This window comes from Juglans microcarpa x Juglans regia, chromosome 6D (assembly GCF_004785595.1).
Source record: "Juglans microcarpa x Juglans regia isolate MS1-56 chromosome 6D, Jm3101_v1.0, whole genome shotgun sequence".
Classification (NCBI taxonomy): Eukaryota; Viridiplantae; Streptophyta; class Magnoliopsida; order Fagales; family Juglandaceae; genus Juglans; species Juglans microcarpa x Juglans regia.
The window spans coordinates 16771110-16780401 of NC_054604.1; positions in this window are offsets into that span (position 1 = coordinate 16771110).

The window sequence follows — 9292 nt, forward strand, 5'->3', positions numbered from 1 at the left end:
AAAAATATTAAAATATTTTCTTTCTAAATTTTAAACCTTTTATTAAAAAGCCTACTTTATATCTTTTTAAGTATATAAAACTACAAAGGTGGCGTACTGATGCCAATTGTCGTTTTTTGTCTAATGCGTGAGCCGTGGCAAGGTAGCTAAATGAAAGGTTTCAAAAATAAGGGGCCTAATATGCGCGGTAGGGCTGTGCATCCGGACCGGATATTTGAAAAGATTTGGATTCGAATTCAACTTTTTAAAAGCGGGCGGATATTCGTCCAGATAAACCAGATTGAAACCCGGGCGGATATCCAAATTTGAATCCGGAGATACGGTTTCAAACCGGATATCCGGATTTTATATGTAACACTCCGTATTTTAGTGTATTTTTTTAATTGAAAGATTATTTGTTATTAATTTAAAATTTATTCTCTTGTTTTAAAATTGTTGAATTTTTAGTTGTGTTATTTTTATGATTTGTAGTTTACGAAAATTATTTTTGAAGTGCTTTCTCTAAATTAATTATTTTTATGCATTTAAATTTCTTCTCAAATTAAATTAACTTGTTGTGGGGTTTAATTATTTATTTTCATTTTAATCACTGCGTTTGAATTATTTTATTTTACTTGCTGTGTTAAAATCGTTTCCGTTGGATCGTTTTTGTGACCAAAGATATGAGGATTAGACCTCATTTCTTTCCCTACATTTTCTCTTTCCTCTTTTCTTTTTCTTCTTTGTTTTTTCTTCTCCTTTTTCTTTTTTTTTCTCCTCTCCTCTCCCGCGCGCCGCACGACTCTCCCCCTTTCTCTCTCCGTCCGTTTCTTCTTCCACCCCGCCTCGCGCTGCCGTGCGCGACACCGCCCTGCCCACTGTCCTTCCCAGCCACCAGCGACCACCCCCTGTAATCTCAGCCCCAACCGCGCCGCCGTTAGCTCCCACGGGCATCACCAAGCCGCGGCACTCCTTGCGCCGCTGCGCTGCCGTCGCGCCACCCACGGCCACCATCTTCTCATCACATCATCATCGACCTTCTAGCAACCCAATGGACCCAACCCCACCTCCGATCTGTCACCGGTGAAGCCCCACCATCAACATTTCCGTTTTGGGTATTTTTGCACTTCAACCGCCTATTGCGCCGCCACCCACGGCCAACCACCACCACCACTAGATTCACCGACATCCCTAAGCAGGCCCTATCAATCTCGGGTCTTCGTTTACACCCGTTCAAAAGTGAGTTTTTGAGACCCACGGCCACAGTGTTTTTGGCACTGTTTTGTTGCTGCGTTGCCGCTTCTAGCACCTCCGTGATCTCTCAAAAATTATATTATAGCATTGTAAGTATTTTTCCCAAAGAACTTTGAGATTTAAATGTATTTATGCTCTAATTCATATTTACTGTTAATTTATTGGTGGTGCCGGACTGAGTCCGAGGAGTAAGGGGATCGGTTAGATTGGATGATGGAGTTGTTTGTGTGAGATTGGTTTATGCTATGAAATTTGTTAGCTGTTTCGGGTTTAAATATTGGTGTTTTGAGTTTGACGTTGGTAATGGTGAATATTGATGATTTTTAGGAAGTGATGATATATTTTTGGATTATTGATTTGATGTATTGGAAATGTTTAGAAGGGTTTGTTGGGGCCTTTTAACATCTAGAAGTGTTGAGATATTTTTTCCTGTTGTGGAGTGGTGAACGGAGAGAGAGTAGTGTGTAGTGTCGTCCTGATTAAATTGTTAGTAATTGTTTGGGACTGCGATTTGTAGGAATAAGTGTGAGTTATTGGAATTTGAGTTGACATTGGTTTTGATGCTTGTATTGGACAATATTGAGATTGGTATAGAATATTTTGGGTCGAAGTGTGGGTTGTCCGGATTATTATTTGGCTGATTGAGTTTGATTAAACTTACTGAATTATGGTCTAGAAATTGGGTATTAAGTTGTCTAAGACCAATTTTGTGTTGTTGGACTTTAATATTTAGTTTATATTATTTTTATGAATAGGTGACGAGACGGATAGAGACCGTATTCAAGTCATAGATAATGCGCTGCAAGAGTTAGGTAAGCGGGGTTCCTATGCTAGACCTTACACAAATTATTTGAGACTGAGGTTGATTTTATGAAAACTTTACATATTTTTGTGGAGAAATGAGAACTTGGGAAAAATAAAACCAACCTCGATCGTTTATTTGCATACTCATGAAATCTGTACGAAAAAGAGAAAAATATGGTCTGGCATTCATTGTGTATAAATGAGCTAAATTCTGTCATGTGATTTCTGAAATCTAAAAAAATGAGCGATATTGAGAATATGAAAAGTTGTGCATTTATTTGAAAAGATATTCTGGCTTTTGTGTTCAGTGTGTGTAAACTGTCTGATTCTGTTTTGATACTCTGTATTATTTAAATATAACAACTGAAAACCTTTGGCATGGTGTACTGGTTTTCGTATTTGACTCTGTCTTTGCTTTGCTCTGCTCTGCTCTGTTATGCTCTGCTCTGTTTGGGTTGGTACCAACTTCTCTGTCTTTGAGTGCACCCACTTTGGAAACAAAGTGGTTTTATTGTGGTCTTTCCTGTGTGCACACTCGGGGCTCCGAGAAGAATAAAGGAAAGATTTCACCTCTGTCTCTGCCTGGTTTGGCCACCGGGGTTAGCACAACCCTACCACGGGGGTGAAACATGGTCTCTTCTCTGTTTTGATCTGATGATGATACTCAGTTTATGTTATGCCAAAGCACTATGAGTTTTACTTGTCTTAAAACCATCGCTCTGTTACTTTTGAAAATATGTTCTGTTCTGCATGATAACTCTGGAAAATATTTTGTTTTGCATGCTCTACTTTGTAAATGCTCATGTTTACACGCTAGCATATGATTTCTGCTTACTGAGTTGTTGATAACTCACCCCCTATCTTCATAATATTTTTCAAATGATGTGGAGAGTCCAACTGAGGACCTGAATTAGATTGGTGAGCATGATTAAGCTGAGAGAGGATGTTAGAAGAAGGAATTCTGATGTCTTATGTCTTTAGATTTAATTATATCTTGGGCTTGGGTTTAGTAAGACTTTTGAATTTATTAGTTTGGTTTGTTATGACTACCGGGAGATTTTGGACTCCTTAGCTTATTTTGCTGCAGTAATAACTTTGTAGAGTTTCAATGTGGTTATTTAGAGTACTTGAGATTGAGTTTTGCTAATAAAGTTTTGGAGTTTTATTTTAGTTGTGTTGGAAAACATGTTCTTAAGTGACAGGTAGTAATTCTCCAGGCCAACTGGGTTTGGGGCGTTACATTATACTTCATTTTTTTTGGGTTTTTGTTTTTTTTTAAATATGCTTTTACCACTTTAAAAATACTTTTCTTTAAAAAGAAACTTTTTAACATTTTTTAAAAGGCTTTTTCATCCAAATTTGGACTGGATATCCGGAATTTATTCCATGTTTTTTTTTATGTTTATTATTTTTTATAGGCATTATTTTTTATATAATGAATATTTTTTAGGCATTTTTTAAAACTTTTTTATTGCCTACTCAATTTTTTGTAAAACAAAATAAATAATAATAGACATCAACATACACAATACATTACATACTTTATATTGTTGCTTACAAGGAACAAATAGTGAAAAATTTAAAGCAACAGCAAAGAACCATAGAAAAACATTTGAAGTCAAGTCCCCTATCCTCTTCATTGTGAGCTGTGGGAAACAAAGAACTGGAAATCAAGAAATTAGTAAAAAAATCATATCCCAACTGATATGCATGTATATTAGAGAAAAAAAAGGAGAGAGTGAGAAAGCATAATTAGCACAATAGCAGGCTATGGAAGATGCATAACACAATATTTCTCTTCATCTTTCACACATCACCATTGTCTTCTCTAAAGCTCATCTCAGAGAAACAGAAAGAGAAATAATGGTGAGAAGAAATGTAGTTCATAGTTTTAGTCATGTGGACAGTTTTCATGAACTTCACACAAAATAATCATCTCAACAGGTCATGAAGTTCACTTCTTGAGAAAAGACAGATACCTGAATGAGACTAGAGATCAAATGAGGCCTATTAAACTGGAGTATGCGTTGGGGTTTGTGATCAGATTTCTCCAGACTTAGATCCAAACCAAAAAGGGAAAAAAAAGTTTAGTAAACATAGTCCCAACATCCAGAGATCAGAAAAAAAAACAAATAGAAAAATACCCCAGACGTAGAGATCCAAACTAAAAGATTATCGAGAAATAGAAAGGACAGAACAAACAACCAGAACAGATTCAAATCATTCACTATCGACTATCAGAACGAGTCCGATATGCAAGAGATCTACGAGAACTTCAAAACCAAGACAAACATTTCGCACAAACCAAATCTAAACTATGAAATTCCAAAAACCCCCATAACACGTTCAAATCTAGAATGGCAACCAAGATTCACAAACCAAATGGTTACAGACTCAAACAAAAACGAAAACCCAGATCTATAATCTATCCACATCTACATTTAAAAAGCGGTAGATGCTCACATGGATATGGACTCAAACAAAAATGTAAACCCAGATCTAATTTATCCATATCTATATCTAAAAAGCGAGAGATGCTCATATAGATATGAACTTAAACAAAAATGTAAACCCAGATCTGGGAGAAGTTGCACTGTGAGAGAGTGAGTGACCAGATTTGAAACCCATTTGTCCCAAGTTTTCTAAGTAACCAAACAGGAACGAACTAAATCGAGAGAGGAAAAGAGAGAGGGAAACCTTGTGGATCTTATTTTATAGCCTTTGGCATAGACAATGGTGAGAGAGCGAAGCCTCTGAGTGAGGGCAGCGATTATGCAGAATATTTGAGGAAGAATCGAGCCACGGTCCCTGCAAGTCACTGGCGGCGATAGATTTCGTTTAGGGATGCTAGGGTTTCGGGGGGGAGAGAGAGAGAGAGAGCATCGATCTCATAAAAGTTTTTGCGTTGGGTAAATTAATTTTCCCGTATTGGGATCAAGTAGAGGGAATGGTGCCTTAATCCAATGGACACAATAAGGAGCCGCTTATGCTTAAAAGAAAAGCATCCGGTTGCGGATATCCGGCTTAAAAATCGGATCCGTAACCGGATCCGAGCGGGTATAAGATTTTTCTACCCGCCCGAATTGACCCGGGTTTCGGACCGGACCGGAAAAAAATCCGGCCCGGTTCTACACCCTTAATGCGCGGGTAAAAATCAAGGCTTGAAAAATAGAAATCAGGTTCGGAATCAAAAAATGACCGATTTATGATAATTTTGAGTCGGATGACTTAGTATTTATAAAAAAATTACATATTGTAGTCCAAACACTCTAAACATCTAAAATCATATACAAATAAGTTAGAAATATTGATTTATTGAAATTGAGTAACTTTATACGAATATTATATAAATGATAAATCCAACAAGTTGGAAAAAAAACCTTAAAAATATTAAACTAAAGTTTTTGATTTGAAACATGTAATAAAATCATATCTCCAGCCATATCATTTCTTTTGTTCAATTCTAAAAGATATAAACTATAAATATAAATTGTTCAAAATATATAGCACCAAATCGGCATAATCATTGTTGTCCAAGTGTTGTCTTGCATCTACCAAGTCATGTGTAGATGAATGCCTATCTGTTAAGTCAAATTCTACATTTTTCTCATCATGCACAAAAGAAGATCCATCTTCAACATAAGAGTTTGGATCACTTTTGTTAAGATGATCATCATTCTCAAATATAGTATTTGTATCATCTATTGGATCTTGCATATATGGAGTTTTGAGTACATATTATAAATCGTATTCAATATTGAGAATAATAAAACATCTATTATACCTCAACTTCTTCAACATTTGAATGATTATCTCCTTGAACCCATTCGTCCAATGGATTCCTAAGTAATAAGTGATCTATGAGGGCATCATAAGTTTTTCTTCTTTTAAGTTGTTTCTCTCGAAATCTTAAATTATAACGTATATAAACAAGAACATTAAGCCTTTTTTGAGTTAGATTATTACGTCTCTTTTTATGAATTTGATCAAATGTACTCTAATTCCGTTCACAACCGAAGGATGAACAAGTTTGGCTCAAGACTCTGATTGTAAGTTTTTTCACCTCTGGACAACTAATGTCGTGTTGTTGCCACCGTGCAACTACAAAATAAATACAAGTTTGACAGTTATTTTATATATACGAAGGAAGACATTTTCAAAAAGTCAATTGTTGTTTTAAAATAAATACCCTATTGCAACTCTTTCCTATTCCCAATAGCCAAGTCATATCCAAAATCTCCTTTTGAATTAACAAAATCATCAATCTACAAAAGAGTCTTTTTGTAGATAAAATAAATTTAACAAAATACCTCCATAAATTCTTCTCGATAATGAAACATTGGATTCAGAAAGTAAGCTACTGCATGAAGTGGATAGGGGTGAGCATAGACCTAGTCAGAGTCAGATTCTCCTAAATCCAACTCGTAGTCCAACTTTGTTGGAGTTCAAATTCGAACTCTGACTCCAACTCTGACTTTCGTAGGCTTTGATCCGACTCTGACTCCGACTTGTATACAAAAAATTAAAAATTAAAACTAAATCATTCACTACTAATTTGCTTCTATACTAATATCTAACTTATTTTTATATTAGACTTATACTATAATGTCCAATTACACGTTATCATACTATAGTATTACATATTTTTTTTAGTATCTAATTATTACATATTATTATACTAGAGTATTACATGTTATTATATTATACTAGTATCTAACTCATTTATAGCTTTTTTCTACATTATACTTATTTCTAATATCTAATTACATGTTATTATACTTTAGTAAATTAGTATTGTGTTATTAACTTATTATACTAGACTTATTTAAATACTAGTGTCTAACTTGTTTCTATACTTGGTTATGAATAGTAGTAATACTATGATTTTTACTTATACTAAACTATATTATTAGTCTATTTATATTATAGTATTAGTATATTATTTTATACTAATTAGCTCATATTAGTATTTTTTGAATTTAACTATACTAGTATATATGATAAATATATAGATAAATACATATTTCTATAACATATGTACAATATCGGAGTCGGATTTAGAGTCAGAGTCGGGGCATAAAGTCGGAGTCAGATTAGATCGGAGTCGAAGTCGATCTAGCAACACCTCCAACTCCGACTCCGACTCCGACTCCGACTCCGACTGAAAAATTAAAAATAAATTCGACTTCGACTCCATTTTGTCGAAGTCGGAGCGGAGCCAGATTCGGAATCAGATTTTCAGATTTTAGCTCAGCCCTAGAAGTGGATGATGTAGTTGGTCTTCCAATCTCTTGTCAATGATAGTTAAAAAAGATTGATACTTTTGCTCATGACCGTCATGCACTTCTTTTATCTCTCTTTTCACTCTCTGCATGTCATAATAAAGTTTTGGCATTGAAGGGAGTTCTTGACTATCAACATTTGGGAGGACTTTCACAAGTGATTTAAGAGCATTCCCAATAGTTTCTTCATCCCATCCTTTAAAATACATACCAAAACTCGTTTTTTTTTTATTTTTATTTTATATACTGACTTTTACAATATATCATACATCAGTTTATTTATTTTTTCTTTATATCATTTAAATATTATACTTTTTAATATATTTTATTCATTTCAAATAAAGTCAAAAGTAAAAAGTAGAGAGAAATAAATAGAGAGTACTTCCTGCAGTGAAGAAAAAAGTGGAAAGTATAGAGAGAAATGAATTAAATATTTATACAAGTGTATATAGTGTCCCATAGATGTAGAGGTGGTACTGTAGCAACTGAATGTTAGTGATAAAATATATAATCCATTGGATGGGCTATTTTGAACTATTTCTTTCAAATTTTAAAAAAATATGAGTTTTACATAACCCATTGGGAATGCTCTAAGTACTCATCTTTCTTTTTTTCCCAATTGATGTATTATCACGAATAACAATTAGTTTTCTTATTCAAAAAATCCATGAGATGTTCCTTCATTTTTAGGCATGCATCTTTTGGAGGTTTTTTACACGCTGCAACATTTTGAGGCACTTTTGCAATATGTTGCTTTAAACAAAATATTCCACTTGTTTTCCACGATAATTACATTTGACCTTTTTGTTTAAATGCTCCAATGTTATAGCATGTTCCCATGCTGGATCCATTTTACCTAACAAAACAAAATATTCAGTAGTCATTCTTCATGTTTTTATATATATTTAAATGCCACTAGGTCTTCCAAGATTAGTAGGGAAAATTGAAAAAGACTTTAGGGCCTAGGCTTTATCCTTGCTTTTTGGAGTTTTAATTTTTAACTTTTTAAGTTTTAAGTTTTAACTTTTCAGTCTATTTATCGTTTCCGACTTTGCCCTTATTAATGGTTTGACCAATTCAATGCAATAATAGGTAGAAACCGATCTGATTTGGTCTGAACCAGTTACTTCAACTCTTAATTAGCATTTCTAGGTTTGATAACGTTATTGGTTGTATTTTTTATTTTTTATCTTCTGATCAGGAAATGATCTTCTAATGTGTTATCAAATAATTCATAGTTGAATAAAAAAAACCGATAACTTCAATCATTTGATAGGAAAATTATGATGCACTGACTCGTCCAAATAAGCACAAATTTGATTTCATGCTAACAAAGATAGCATGAAATAAAGCTATTATTGGCTCCACATAATTGGAGAATAAATAAAGCTATACACCTATACAAATTTGCTAAAGATGCGAGGTTCATGAACAGTATTTTCATTATTAATTTGAATAGTAAAAATATTATTTTTGAATCTGTCTCGTGTACATAGACCTCGTGCCTCTATCATTATCATATACATATATCTATTGCAAGCAATTCTATATATAGTGAATCTGTTTTTATGATATAACTAAAGAAATTAGGCGGATTGTCAAGTCCACCTATAAAAGGTATTTTCAACCCCAAATGCAACGGTTTTGGAACTCGACAATATGAATAATTACAAACCTTAGGGTAATGTTGTCCTCGAAGGGTTTGAAGAAAATGATTTGCAAAAAATTCCTCCAACTTTGTCTGTTGATACTATGGGTTTTGGCATATGATACCACACTTGAGATATCTGATACAGTACGTATGCCGCATGTAGTGTAATGTCCCGTATTCGGAGGGTCAGGGAGTGTAATATCCGAGTCCTACTCCGTATGTCCTTACGTCATTTTATTAATTTCTTAAGTTAAATATTTTGAGAAAAAGATTTTTATTACTTTTAATTATTTTATTTTAAGATGAGTATGCTTTATTTTGA